The 15,936-nt window shown below is 36.3% G+C and overlaps 1 protein-coding gene across 4 annotated transcripts in view; it reads left to right on the forward strand.

Annotated features, from left to right (window-relative positions):
* Nucleotides 1–926: 926 nt before the first annotated feature.
* Nucleotides 927–15,936, forward strand: part of LOC131436051 (uncharacterized) — a 413,969-nt gene continuing 398,959 nt past the window's right edge. For 3 of the 4 annotated variants that reach the window (XM_058604496.1, XM_058604494.1, XM_058604497.1), the window contains exon 1: nucleotides 927–2,466. The gene's annotated coding sequence lies outside the window, so the exon portion shown is untranslated. Of the gene's footprint in view, nucleotides 2,471–15,936 lie in introns of all 4 variants that reach the window. The other variant, XM_058604495.1, reaches the window with a different exon arrangement.

Below are 15,936 nucleotides of genomic sequence, written 5' to 3' on the forward strand. Positions count from 1 at the left end.
TTCATGATTGATTTGTGTGGCAATTAAAGAGCTTCAGGAAATTGAAAAAGAGTTAAAAAGGAGTTGTTTGGGAAAATACGGCACCCCGCTCGCATCAAATAAGTCTGATGTTAGCACTATTTAACCGTTGTATACAAAAATAGGAAGATGAAGAAACAACAAACCCCGTTATAGAAATCTAACTTCAGTCAATTGCAATGCGCCCCTGTACCATGGAAATCAAGGCGCCCCATCAACAAAGTCAGCGACTAACCAATGAAATTTGAACAACTACAGCACTGAATAACACATATAATTATACTAAACAATCGTCAAACTTGCAAGGATAAGAAAAGTATAAACAATTTCGTATCCAAACGAAGTACAATACTGATACCGCATAAATCCACCGATCCCCCACCCTACCATGCATGTTTGTGGGGTGACATGCCGTCCCCAGGCGGAATTACTGCCAAAGACACTACACTAAAGTAATCCCATTCGGTGCGAAAACAGCCCACTGCCCAATGTACCACCCACATTCACTTAATCCTTAATGCACAAAACCGTACGTAGCCCATTCGCGAAATTGCCAACGAATTACCACCGGAAAGGAAACAGCTGCAAAAACAAACAAATCCTCGGATTTGGAGTGCTACTCCACAGCCGAGATCCAGCAGCTGGTTGACATTGTTGTAGCCATGTGCTACGGTTTCAGTGTTGCCAGCCATTCGGGTCCGGAAATGGGACAGTGCGCCGAATCACCACGGGCACCCGTGTTCGTGGCGTTCGGGTTCACCATATGATCCCGATTGTGTTCGACGGATAGAGGAGTGTATGTATGGGTCCACACAAACATTGGGAAGGATTGCAGGGATTCTTCGTAGCTACTGGTACAGCAGCATGCGACAAAGTTTCTCCGGTGCGGTAGGTCCAACCAGTCAGCCGTACTTCAGTTCTACGGGAGACTTTGACATCGAAGGATAATCCAGCGAATCCCGCTCCCTGGGTGACGGTGTGCATGTGTATCCGAATATTCGCGCGGTTTATATCCTCGTCCGATGGCACGGTTTCGCACATCGGAAATCACATTAAGTGGGTGCACGTGTAAATAGACAGGATGAAGACGGAGATCGGTGCTGCCCCTTTCGGTTGGGCTGTGGTTTGCCGTGAAGCTGACAGATGAAAGCCAGAATCTGCCATGAATGATGGTAATATGGTTATGGAATTGTTGACATAGATTTTATTCCGACGAAAGTGGACCGATATCGCCGCTCCGATCTGCTGAGCCTTCCGACTGGTGAAATATGATTGCGTCGAGGGTAGCGAAATAATGTAAAACCCATAACGAGCAAAATACCCGTGTCACTTTGACATATGTGAAATGTTCCATGAATTGTAGGTGCCATATGTGCTCGAGAAAGAAAAATCGTTATGCGTGAACCTGTTTTGTAAGCAAACGGACGCAGGACGTAGGACGATTGGTGCTCATTAGGGCTCTGTACCTTCGAACGACCCCCAATGACAAATGTGGTGGAAAAAGGTTCAGACATAAAAAAAAGTGAGTAGTGCTATTTTGTTGGCATCACGTGCTGATCCAAGGATGGAATCGGCTTAGCGGAAAGCCACTACGGGGCTCCTGCACAGGCTAGCTAGCTAGCGGTTTGAGCCAGAAGTTGGCAGTGCATTTTTCACGCGACCGACCCCGACAAGAAAAGTGTAATGGGATGATAAAATATTCAAAATAACCGCCGCTCAGAGTGAAATGTTGCACTAAAAAAGTTCATCCATTATACGGAAGAGTTGAGGTTTTTATGTGTTCTGAAAGTGCAACTTGGCGGCAAAATAGTGGTCGCACTACAAACACATTAGATAGGACAGCCGCAATCCGGCAGGGAACCCGTTCAAGGAATAAAAGTTTCACCCTACCAGCACGAGGACTCACCGACTGTACGTGAATCCTGGTTCCGTCGTTCAGTGCCTCGCTCGTTCTGCGGTGGTGGCGCGACGGTCGATCTCTGTTAGCCTGAAGAAGACAGTAGGCGAGTAGCAGCAAAAAAAAAACAGGGCGGCAGCATAAAAGTTTGTTTTGATTTATGGTCTTATTTATGGCGAAAGTTTTGTGTGTACGACCAGCGCCGCCAGTTGTACGAGGGATCGATACTGTGAAGTACCGACCGTCATCCTAGCCAGGAGGAACACAGGAGATTTTTGCGGGCCGGCGGAATGCTGCGAGTTTCTGAGTAACCGTGTGTGTCGGTGTGTGTCTGATGTAAACGAATAGTTCCCACGTGGTACAGAAAGGGTTCGGGTGTAATTACATTATTTCAAAGTTCGGTGCTCGGCGCTGGTGCTTCCAAAGCGTCATGTGTGTGCAGGAGTTTTTGGACGTGGCCAACGGAGGCAGGATATTTCGCCGATTGTAAACCGGATTTTCGGGCAACGGTGACCCGAACCAACGCCAAGGCCTAGGCGAACTTCGAACGGGTAGGTAATGGAATTTTTAATGAATGATTTAGGTGTTTCGGGCATGATGATAGCCGCGTACCGGATTTCATGTGGTTCTGTTTTTGAATCTGGCAAATTTACATACACTTTCGTGAACTTCTTATCCTTTTTGGTTCTGACGGAAAAACACCAAATCTGTTTGAAGCTGAAGCAGAAAGTTGTTTATTAATTTTTTTTTCGAAGGATATAAAATGAAACGACGTGTTCATTTGTTCAATAAGTTTCACTTCACAATGGAGCTCCATTTTAAAATTTACATTTAGTAAAGTGATGAGTTTTTGATCGTGAAAATTTTGAGTTGTCCAAACAATTACAACTTCATTATTTCTCGGTGCGATCGGAAATATTATCAGCAATTCGTAATTAAATTTTCCCATCAGTTCACTAAAAATAAAGTTTTTTCGAAATTTTGGAATCAACGAACCAAATAGGAGAGCTGATCACTCTTACCTTTCTTACACTCGGTTTGTTTGTTGTCGTTTTGTTGTAGTCAGATACATATAAGTCCCAATGTTCAACTGAACGAATAGAAGAGGAAAATCATGGTCGAAATTCGATCATTTCTTCTTGTGCGTTTGACGGAAAAAGACTAGTGGTTCTTAACAGCATTGTTCTCCGTCAAGTATAATTATACTGGAGGTAAATTTACGGTGATCTCTGTGATCATCCACTGGTTCCACTTCCTCGTTAGAGCAAAGCACGATAAAATATATGCAGCTTTCAGAGCAATTCCAGAAATGCTTAGCAGATCATCAGACTCGACCTTCTCCGATTTGGATGAAACATGGCTTCAGTATGGCAAACCATAATTTTTGAACCGATGGAGAGGTCAATCCGACTCATGACTGATTTTTAAAAAGGGCGTATGTATTTTTTGCATTTCACAAAAATTGGCTTTTTCAAATCGTTGAAACTCGGAAACCGTTAATTGTACAAAAATGGCGTTCAGGAAAAAGTTGTAGAAAATCGATTGGGCACTCTAAAAAAATATACACTGAAAAAAATCCGAAAAAGTTGAGAAAAAAAATCAGAATTTTAATATATTTTTATAATTTTAATTTTAAAGCTATTATTAAAACTTACAGATTTATGGCTATCCCATCCGTGCCTTTTGAAAAATGAAAAAGTAACAGCCAAAACAGTTAGTTCTTTTCGTTGTAATTCGGAAACCGTTCATCGTACAAAAATAGCGTCCAGAAAGAAGTTGTATGGAATCAATAGGGCACTCTAAAAAAATATACACTGAAAAAAAAAACATTTTTTTCAGTGTATACATTTTTAGAGTGCCAATCGATTCCCGGATTGACCTCTCCATCGGTTCAAAACTTATGGTTTATCATACTGAAGCCATGTGCAAAGTTTCATCCAAATCGGAGAAGGTCGATTCTGACTTTGTCACTTTTTCGTCTACTCATTCCTGGAATTGCTCTACTGCAACATTTTTTTGCACCGCTATGTAATGGACCCATTGTAGAAGAAAGCACGACAGTGACAACTATGTGCAGAAATATTCAACATCAGAAGTTCTGGAATTTAAAATGGCGGGTGGGTAATGTCAGAGATATAACTGGATATCGTGAATACAAAAAAAACTAGCTCGCTTCCTTCACATTTTCGAATATCAGTTAGTTGATCGACGGTGTGAATTGTGCAAGCTTTTCCCTTGTTCACTACTAGAATTTGAAACGATGTACCTACACTAAAGTACAGATTAGTTACATCAAATGGCTACTATTCTAAAACTGTTTATTCTAAAAGTGAAACAATTCCATTTTAATTAGTTGATATAGGCTAAGTACAACAAACTTGTAGTTTATTTTTTTTTAAACTATGAAGTTAGAATATATCTGATTGATCACGAAATTGCAGTAAGAGACAATTGCAATGGCCTGTTCTGAAATGTAGCGACGATCTTGCTAATGCTTATAAAAGTTTAGTATTAACAATAATAATAATAATAATAATAATAATAATAATAATAAAAATAATAATAATAATAATAATAATAATAATAATAATTATAATAATAATAATAATAATAATAATAATAATAATAATAATAATAATAATAATAATAACAATAATAATAATAATAATAATAATAACTATTATTATATTTATTATTTTAATGAAAATAATACTAATATTAATGGTCAAATGGAATTTGGAAATAATAAAATCAATCATTCAAAATAGCGATTTAAGCTAATTAACAAGACGGAAAATAAAGGGAATGTACCAAGAACTTTAACTGCGCTATCCTTAATATAATCACTAGCACTTCATAATTGGTAGTGAGAAATTTAGCACGAATTCAAAATATAGGAAAACCAACAATGATAATAACAATAATTTCTTATTATTGTTAGTATTATTGTTTTTTCAATATTATTATAACTTTCTTGAAAAACAAATAACATCAGAAGTATGTTCAAATTAAGAAAACAAACCGTTACAATCAATGACTACACTCTTAAAAAAAATGAAATTTACGCTTGACGTAAATTCAAGTATGCCGTAATTTCTTCGGTGATGACACAATATTATATCTACTAACATGTAAAAATCAATTTTGCGTCTGTATCGATGTAAGCTTCAGCTAAATTAACTGTGAATTTGAAGTTATGACTTATCTTTACATATTTTGAATTGTGTATGTAAGTGAATCGCGACGCTCCTTTTATACGCATCGATCAAGATGTACATTTTTCTAAGCGTGTACACACCTAGAAATAATCGTGTAAATTTACGTCTTCTGAGACCGACATACATGAGCGTCAAAAATAACTCAATTTCACAGTAAGTTTAATTTATATTTAATTCATTCTGACATACTTTTAAGTACTACGCCATGTAAATTTACACGTTTGCTTGAAATTCGGGCTTACATTTATATCATTCTTGTAAAATTCAGTCGTTTCACGGATTACGTTCTATGAATTGTGTCATAAATTGATTTGCGTCTTCTGTAAATTTAATAATTTTTTGCTGTGTATATTTAAAAATATGCCAGACATGATAGAAAAATTTGGCATAAACACACCATATCGGCTTCCAATTAAAACCGGATTTTGAATCCCTCCCGCTCACTCCAAACACTTCTTAAACAAATGTGGATTTTTAGCGGTGTTAAGAAGTTCTTTCCTTTCGAAACATTTAAATCTGTATTTTCAGGAGAAATAAAATATGGCAGCCCATATTTCCAAACGATACCCATACTAGTATACAGATATATTCTACATCAATACTTTAATTTTTGCATTGCATGAGTCGTAATTTTATGTGTTAGTGACGGTGTAAAATTGGCAACTTCCATTTTTATGAATCTTATGCTTTTGATAGGAAATAGAGAAAAATTCACGACCAACAGAATCTGCATTCAGATTTGAGATGGTTCTTGGCGTGCACACTGATCACTTCAGCTGACAGGCTTCTGGTGTGGTATCGCTGTGTGACCGGTCCGATGTTACTCTCGTGTGTGTATTGCTTCGACAATCGTTGCTCAGAAAATGATAGCAAAAGTGAAATCTTCATCTTTTATATCGATGGAACAGCAGATATTTTGTTCTCTTCCTCAGAAATGGATCAAATCAGACTAAAACTATTGAAAAACAATTCAATGTGGTTGCAATACACGTTCAAGTTAAAAAAATTTCGAATCACTGAGCTATGAGCTTTCAAATACGAGAGAGGGAAACAAGTGTCATGTGTTTTCCTCTTTGATACTTGTTGATTAGATACATTTAAAAAAGTGTAATTTTGAATTATTTCATACAACTGAAAATTTTATCATAAAATGGTGATCACATATCCGAAGGCATATAGCAAAAATTATGCTGATTCGTTAGATACAATAATAGATATTCACGATCAAAAACTTATCACTCTCTCAGAGGGTAAATTTTGAAAAGGTGCCCCATAGTAAAGTATGGCAACAAAAACCTGTTTTAATTCACCTAGTGGTGTAATGACGCCTCTCTCATATATATAATACTGTGGTATTCTTTTCAAAATGTTTCTCTTCGATTTTTGAAAGAAATCAATGGATTGTTTGTGCATTAACTAGTATAACATACAGAATGAAACAGTGCTTTACCTGTGAAGGTCATCCTTAAGAAAACGAAGTGGGTTCACTATTATATCCACTTCCGGCACCGGAACCCGAGAAAAGGTATAATCGAAGTCGGCTCGTACGGCCACCAACTAACATGATGTACAAACTCCACTAGTTTTTATTCAAATTTTGAAGATTTTATACAATTTTGCCATCGCACTCTAAATGACGATTGAAATGTTTGTTATTTCTGAAAATATGCAGTAATTTTTGGTAGGACCATAGGACCTTTCGTTTGACCCTAAGATTGGGAATAACGATTTTGAGTCCAGTTTACAACATTATTTACGGTTTTTGTTCCGCCGGTTTTAGTGACGGTGTACAATATTCAACAAACTTTACCCTATAATACCCCAAATGAAAGTTAGGAATTTCGTATGGGACTGTGAGACCATTCATTTTAATCTAAGTTTGTGGAAATTGGTCAAACCATCGCTGAGAAAAGTGAGTGAGATCCATTTTGGAATATATGACCACTATTTTCGGTGCTTCCGGAACCGGATACCGGGAACCAGGATAGCCGGAATCAGTTTGTTTAGTTGCCTACTGATAATGACTATCGAGTTTTGAGACCAGTTCAGAAAACTGTTTACGTTTTTTGTTTCGTCGGTTTAAGTGACGGTGTACAATATTGAACACACTTTACTCTATAACTCCGGAACCGAAAGTCGGATCCAGGAATTCCGTATGGGACCATGAGACCTTTCATTTTAATCTAAGTTTGTCAAAATCTGATCCTAGTGAGATTATTTGACACATACACACATACAGACATTGCTCAGCTCGATGAACTGAGTCGAATGGTACATGCCACTTGGCCCTCCGGGCCAATTTTCACTAGTCGGTTTTTCAAGTGATTGCATAACATTTCTATATGAGAAAGGCAGAAATGTAGTTGAACTTGGTTACATAGAAGAAATTAAACAATGCAATTGTTTGATGGATCAAAAACAGATCCCGAAAAACTGTTTTTGATATTTTCTCACATTGAAATGCTAACTTCAGTATGAATTTACCTCACACTGTATGTAGTTCTGCCAGAATTTTTTTTGCTCTCATTAGCCCCGCCTTATTATTTTAAAACATGTAACTACCCAAGTATTCGAAGTGAGACTTTTAATTGTTGATTCAATTCACATCGTGTGTAGTTCAACGACCAGGCTAAGCTATAGTTCTGCGTTCGTCAAACGCCAACAAAAAAGTCAGTATTAAGTTTCATTTTGTGCTCGATTTGCTCTGAACAAAAAATGGTAACTATTTTTATCATCTGCAGAAGACGTATATCCAGTATCAGTAACAGCATTCACGAAAAACAGGTCAGCCTGGAAGAGCCTGGTGAAATCTTAATTCGATTCTGTTTTTGTCTTTTTGATATAGAAAAGTTATGCAATCATTTGAGAAATGGATAAGTAAGGTCGGAGAGCCATGTGTCATAAAAAATTCGGCTCAGATCGTCGAATTGAGCAATGTCTGTATGTGTGTATGTGTCAAATAAAGCCACTCATTTTACTCAGCGATGGCTGAGCCGATTTTCACAAACCTGAGCATAGATGAAAACAATTAACGGGAAGGTATTGCATTTTATCTGTATCCGATTTTCGATTCCGGAGTTATAGGATGAAGTGGGCTTAAAATTCCAACCTGAGTTGGCGGTTCAATGCATACGGTACTAGTCGTACAAGCCAGTTGACATATGTTCGAGCCCCGACCAGGAAGGATTCATAGTGTCAGTAGGATCGTAGTACTCGCCATGCAATGATTCTGTACGCTAAGAATCGGCTGCGACGTCTGTTGAAACAGAAAGGCCAAATTCCACAAAAGAAATGAAATGCTAAAACTTTGCTTTTGAAAAGCGGTTTAACCGTTGCTGAGAAATGGTAGTGAGCTTCGTTTTTAATTTAATGCGCATTTTTTCTTAAATTTGTGCAAATATCCTTGTGATTCCGGAACCAAAAATCGGATTTAAATTAAGTTTAGGAAAATTTTATGAGGTCATGAGCAGTGGTGGTGAAGCATCGATTCCGAACACGCAAAACGTGTTCGTTCCGAACCAAAAAGCGAACCACCATCGCGAGTATGAATTTGCCGATACCATCGTTCGAGCGAGCATCGCCGAACCAAGAAGCGATGCTGATGGTGAAAGAACCGATGCTTTAGTTTGTGAGCCTATCGTTACTAGTAAGTTCATGAACATCCGATTCGAGTACTATAGGCTGTTGCTTCGGATGAACCGAACTTTGTCAGCTGCGGCTGGACGTTTCAGTTTTTGGGTAGCTTAGCAGAGTATGGTAATTTTGTACATATTCAGTGAGCGTAGGGTGGCTCAATATGATAAATTGAAAATGTTTCAACATTTGCAAATTCGATATTGAATAAATTGGTTAGTCAATAGCAATTAAAATTGAGTAATTTTGGGCATTTACAACGAGCGTAGGGTGCCTGTATATGGAAAATAGAAAATTTTTTGACTAATCTCATTGCGATGCTCTATTGATTAGTGAATAAATAGCAGTTCGAATTGGATAATTTTTTACATTTTCAGCGAGCGGGGGTGGCGCAATATGAAAATTTGTAAATTTTTTGATTTCTACTAATTTGATGTTTTATTAAATATTGATTCAAAAGCAATTAAAATTTAACAATTTTGGACATTTTCAGTGACCGTAGGGTGGTTCTATTTGAAAAATCTACAAAAATTGTATCTTAGACTAATTCGATGGTCTGTTGATTCTGGAAATAATTTTTTACATTTTTATCGAGCGTAGGGTGGTGCAATATGAAAATTTGCATATATTTAGACTTTTGATGATTTCATGTTCCATTTAATAGTGAATCAAGAGCAATGTAAATTTGATAATTTTGGACATTTTCGACGAGCGTAGGGTGGTGCTATTTGGAAAATTTTAAAATTTTTGACAAATGTCGATTCAATGTCCTATTAATTGATGAATCAAAAGCAGTTCCAATAGGATTTTCAATTTACAGCGAGCGTAGTGTGGTTCTATTTGAAAAATGTTAGTATTTGAATTTGCAGATCCGATGCTTTATTGATTGATGAATGAATTAAATTCGAATAGAATAATTTTATACATATCTTGTGGGCGTGGAATGGCCTAATATAAAAATTTGGGAATACTTTACCTTTTGCTAATTCAATGTTCAATAGATAGCAATTGGAATATTAGAATTTTAAGCATTTTATTCGGTGGTAAGGCAGCTTTATATGAGAAATTGTGAACTATTTTTCCAAATCGGATGCTGTATTGATTAATATATAAATAGTAGTGGTGGTGAACCATCGGATTTAAACATGCAAATCGTCGAAGTGCCTGTGAATTTATTTTGATGCTGTAGGTAGGCATTTCATCGGACCATAAATAATGAAACTACGCATCGAATAGAGCTCAATTGACCTTCGCCGATGGTCTGCCAACTGTTTGGTACATATTGCTCCGCCGAACAGCAAGTGAACTTTACCATAAACCGAATGAACAGCTTTTGCATATTTTTGCTAGGAAAACATTTCTAAACAAATATGTATAAAGCATTGGTGCTCGGTTCTCGCTTTACCGTTGGCATGAAATTGTAAATAGTTTAAAAATTACAATTTCTATATTAAGCCATCCAGCGCTCGCTGAGAATATCCAAAATTAACAAACGGCTCACTCGCTAGAAACTTCCAAAATCATCCAGAATCAAAATTCTACCTATTCATCTATTGAACATTAAAATACCAAAAATCAAAATATTTTCAAATTTTTATATTAAACCCCCTTACGATCGCTGAAAATGTTCTTATCATCATCATGAAAATCATCTTATTTGAACTGCTATTAATTTATCAATCAATAGAGCATCGAATTGACATTAGTCAAAAACTTTACCATTATACAGATAGATACAGATAGATCCTATGGTCCCTGACAATCTCAAAAATGAGCAATTTGTAATTGATATTAATTCACTATTAAATGAAACATTTTATCAGCAAAAGTCAAAATACTTACAAGTTTTCATATTGCGCCATCCTACACTCACCGAAAATGCCCAAAATTATTCAATTCGAACTGCTATTGATCCAACAATCAACAAACGATCGAATTGGTATTATCAAAAATTTTACAATTTTTCAAATAGAAAAACCCTACGGTGGCAGATAATTTCCAAAGTTTTTTTACTATTTAATAAATCATCGAATTAGTAAAAAATAATCCGAATTTTCAAATTTCGCCACTCTACGCTCTCTGAAAATGTCTAAAATTATCCAAGTTGAACTTCTATTGATTCAACAATCAATAGAACATCAAATTTAAATACGCTCGTTGAAAATACCTGAAATTACTTAATTTTCTTTGTTATTGACTCACCAGTTTATTAAACATCGAATTTGCAAGAGTAAAAAAAATCCCTTTTCATATTGAGCCACTCTACGATTGCTGAAGTTTTCCAAAATATTCAATTCTTATTGTTATAGATTCTATAACCAAAACCATAAAATTAGCAAAAGATCCAAAACTTACTATTTTCCATATCGAGCCACCCTACGCACACTGATAATGTCCAAAATAATACCATTTGAATTGCTATTGATCGATTTATCAATCGAACAAAACAATTTTTTGTACTGATCACGTGTGCATTAATAATTTCAAAACCAGGATGCGAGAATTGAAATCAACAAACCATCGTATCGAACGCAGTTTACTCGGCCCTCGCCGATGGTCCGCCAACCGAACGGTTCGAATCAGATTGCTTCGCCAAACACCGAGCACAGAACACCTTCGCATTAACCGAGGGAATAGTTTTCGAACCTATCGCATGCTTATGCTCGGCGAACATTTTTGAGTAAATTTGCAGAAGCATCGGCGTTCGGTTCGCAATTTACCACCACTGGTCATGAGACCTTTCATTTGAATCTAAAGTTGAGAAAATCGGTTCAGCCATCTCTGAGAAACGTGTGTGACTATTTTTTCCGTTATTTGGTGCATATCAGCCTATAATTCCGGAACCGGAAGTCGGATCGGAATAAAATTTTCTAATCGGAATTTGGTTTTGGCATAAAATGGAAACAATATCCGCGTAATAGATATCTCATGGGAATCACTAAAATATGAGTATTTTCGGAACGGAAATGATGAATATATATGAGAGAGCGATATTTGAGTTCCTTACGAAATCATATATGGCAGCTTCCAGTTTTTTTTATATTCCTTGGAAAGCCTTACAATATGAATATCTTCGGAAGAGGCTTAATGAACAGATGCCGGAAAACGATGTTTGATGTCGTTTCGTATTTCAAGATAGTGATCTTCGGTTTATCGATATTGCTTAAAAAACCTCTTACTCATACTGTAAGGGTTTCCAAGAAATATCCATATCGGAATATAATATCCGGAAGTCTCCATCTGTGATCTCAAAACGACCTCGAACGTAGATTTTCTGAATCTGCTCTTCAAACTAGTACAGAAAATACCCGTATTTTAAGGGTTTCAAAGGCATACCAATATACCGGAAGTCACAATTTTGCATTTTGGATCCACCTCAAACATCGTTTTCGGTACGTACCCATCAAATTCATTTAAAAAATATCCATATTGTAAGGGTTTCCAAGGAATATCAATAAACCGGAAGTCGTCAACTTGGATTTTGAAACGAGCTCAAACATCATTTTCCGGCTTCTACTCATCGAATCCATTCCGAAAATATTCATATGAATAGGTTTTAAAACATTCACTGCACAAACTTGTTTTACGAAGTAAATTGGAAATAATATAAACTTTTTTTTACGAACTAACTCGATTTAAGAAAACCTTCTTAGCTCGTAAATGGAGGTTTTAGTGTCTACCGGTTCCCAGTTTTCAATTACGGAAGTCCCGGAATAAGTGATCAACAACTCTAAAACGGAACTTATTCGTTTTTTCTCAGAGACAGAACAGCCAATTCACGGGTAACCAATAAGCACCTACTAATGCCGCACTATGACAGTAAATAATCGCTAATCGGCACTTTAATCGCTCTTGAGAATTAATAAGGACCGATTTTTGCAAAATATACGACTATTCATGGATCATGCTTTTTTATGACAGGTGTGCATTGTGTAAGCTAAATTCTGTTTGATTTACAACAGATGAGCTTACAGATTGCAGATATAGAGCTATAAGAATTTTCGGTGCTAATAAAAGGCTGTTTTACTGCCATTATTAATGCTTACTGGTTACCTAAGTTATGCCCTTAGGGATAGCATTGAATTGTAATTTACTGGAAGAATTATGTTTTAAGTTTCGAATGGTTTCTTCCCAATCATACTTTTTTGTCTTCTTATGAGAGTCGAAGGAAAGAATTTTGTAAAATATCATCTTGTTATGTATGAGAATATGAGTGATATGGGAAAGCCATCATTGCAACACTAGGAGGAATAAAACCAGTCTCTCCTTGTAAATAACACAGATTAATTGAGAGGGAATTGTTGCAGTTATTTTATTCGAATTTTTGTCCCCAACTTTCTACACATTTTACATCTTGCTGTCAAATTGTGGACACCTTATAGGTAGAATTGGCTGTCGTACGTTTTTAACCACTGGGCGAGCCATTATCATAATTTTTTTGTTGAAATAGTTAGCGTTACTCAGAAAGTGCGTGGCCCAATGAGGCCAAAAATGTAGTCGGATGGGGCACGATTTGATGAACTTGGTCATGCACTGTCCAGCATGTCACGAACACTTTTCGACTTGTACAATAATGCATTGTCCTGGTACAAAATTCTCTTTTTTCTGTCTGAATCTTTTCCACGGCTGGTACACCATTGAAAATTGCTTGGTATTGAACTCCCAGCATCTCAGCGTCATCAAACAACTATTTAACATCAACAATATACTCCAACACGGCTTTTTTCAGAACTGCCAATATTATCATCAATGATTGTTTTAATGATTTTCTATTATTTAATGGTGTGTTAGGATAATTAGAATTAGTATTACTTATGTCCTGGTGCTCTGTTTATTTCAGAATCGTTCAGCTTGTTAGAGCTACTATCAATAATAGAAAGTGTGACGGAAGTATGTTAATTTTATTCGTGTTTCCGTCATCCAGTTCTCTCGCTGACATTGACCAACTACCTTTTTGCTAAGATATACATGAATTCGCTTATTGTCATAGAACTTGGAGATTGCATAAAGATAATTGTAGTGTGATTAAATTAATTGCATTTGTATTTCATTGAGCTTCAATAGAATTTAAAGCGTCATCATAATTCGGTGCAATTCGAAAAAGTATCATTCAAGTGGATTCGAATTTTACATTTGCTTAGCATTTCAAGTTGGGCAGTTGATTTTCCGTCTTAGGGATGGTATTCGCGACTATTTATTTCAACTGGCTTGCTGATAGGACATGATCTCACAAATCTTCTTCGATTCGTGGATCTGCTCTGTCATAGAGCTACATTGGAAATGTATCGAAATCGAAATCGCATTTAAGATGAGTAACAACTGTAAAAGCACAAATTGTAAAAAGTCTTGAATCAAAATAGCGACATTTCAACTTTTTAGAATAACTATGCTATCGTATTGTAAACGTAAGGTTTGTGTAGAGTTTTGTCTTAAAAAATTAAACAAAAACACAGGAAATTATTCTGCGTTTAAAGAATTTGAATTGAACGGATAGCGTAAAAATTAAGAAATTTATGCCTGGTTTAAAAAACTTATTTCAAGCAAAAAAATAAATGTTGTTGTCTTGAGCTCGTCAATTACAAGTCGTATAATATCACATCACTAGTGTTGGAAAAAAAATCAATGTATCGAAAATTGATGAAAATATAATAATGAAATTTTGCACGAGGGGACAGGTTTAGCGTGATGGGTAAGTCGATGCCTTTCACGCAGCCCGCCTGGGTTCGATTCTCATTCCCACACATAATTTCAGTAAGTTTTTCTGAACTAGAGAGGCGAATGGCCTTAAGGTTAAAACCTCTATAACATCGGAGACTCTTTTCGCTCTCGATTATCTTCGAGGTTCAGAGTTTTGTGGATGCTTGTGTCATGAATGAAAGGATCGGATTTATTTAGTAACACGATTAAATTAACTTTTTCTGATCATGATTTTCTTAACACTGCACATCACACTCTGGAAATCATCGCGTGTGAAATCGTAGCAGCCTACTTGTCGTGCAATAATAACGCTTCTAACCCAAGCAGAATCAAGTTCAAATTAATGAACGATCTCTAACTATATTTTTTGAACAAGTATGTTTTGTGCAAATTTGACTCTCGTGACTAGAGACAGTCCATTTGCGCCCATTTTAAAACCGCATAAACCAATTGGGTCCGAACTCATCAATCTTGTTTTCTATTTCACCTAATGTTGATTTCCGTTACATAACTGAACAGTTAATCAATTTCGTTTTAGTGCAAAACCTTTTCATGCTGAAAGCGTAATCGACACTGAATAAATATGACATGATAATGTTGTTATTAATTAGCCTCGTATGGAAACAGGTTGAACACTAAGATAGCGCACATTATTTCCACTTCGTTGTATCAGTGTTCAAGCTACGCAAGAAAGCCTTCAATTAGTCAGTGTCAAGTCAGCCCATAAATGCACGCTTTTTTATTTGCTACGAAAAATATTAGTGAAATGAGTCTAGCTTCTAGAAGCAGAAATAGTGATTAAAATACATCAATTATTTCCGATTGCCAACATTACGCGTTTAGGCCTGAAATTTCCCATTGATTACAAACCTTCTGTTGAGTCTGTTTTATTTTATTTCAATATTACATTACGGTGATTGATTAATGTGAAAAAATATTGTACAAGGAATGATTTCACCAATATTCTGTATTGTACACTAACTGTCATCCGATAACGTGGTCCAATTTGCCTAGGAAAGTCTCACTAGCACAATTACAACTTTAGCTATCTACAGCGAAAATGATCAATCACTTGCGGTTAGTGACGGCAGTTGTTATTTTTCCATGAAGTTTATAGATAAATAATGGCTGATTTTTATCACTCCTTTCACACCAATCTAATTCCCAATCGTACCTCAGAAGGCGATGTCATCATTATTCGTATAATTGAATAATCTCCAAGAATGGAGGCGTCCGAATCGGAGTAGCTGAACTGGATTGGATAATTTCTAATGAAATGTTATTTTGTAAATATATAGAGTTTTTGTTTTCAATCTCTAGGTAGCTGGTTACCGAGAGAGAAATATGGAGTAATTTCAATTTTCAGCCATTTAGTCCCAATCTTGGGTTCTGCAACGTTGAGAAAAGGAGACGGTAGTTTCCGGCTTATTTAGATTCATTTTTGGTAATTTAATTATTATTTTGGACGAAATC

Source organism: Malaya genurostris, chromosome 3 (genome assembly GCF_030247185.1).
Source record: "Malaya genurostris strain Urasoe2022 chromosome 3, Malgen_1.1, whole genome shotgun sequence".
Lineage (NCBI taxonomy): Eukaryota > Metazoa > Arthropoda > Insecta > Diptera > Culicidae > Malaya > Malaya genurostris.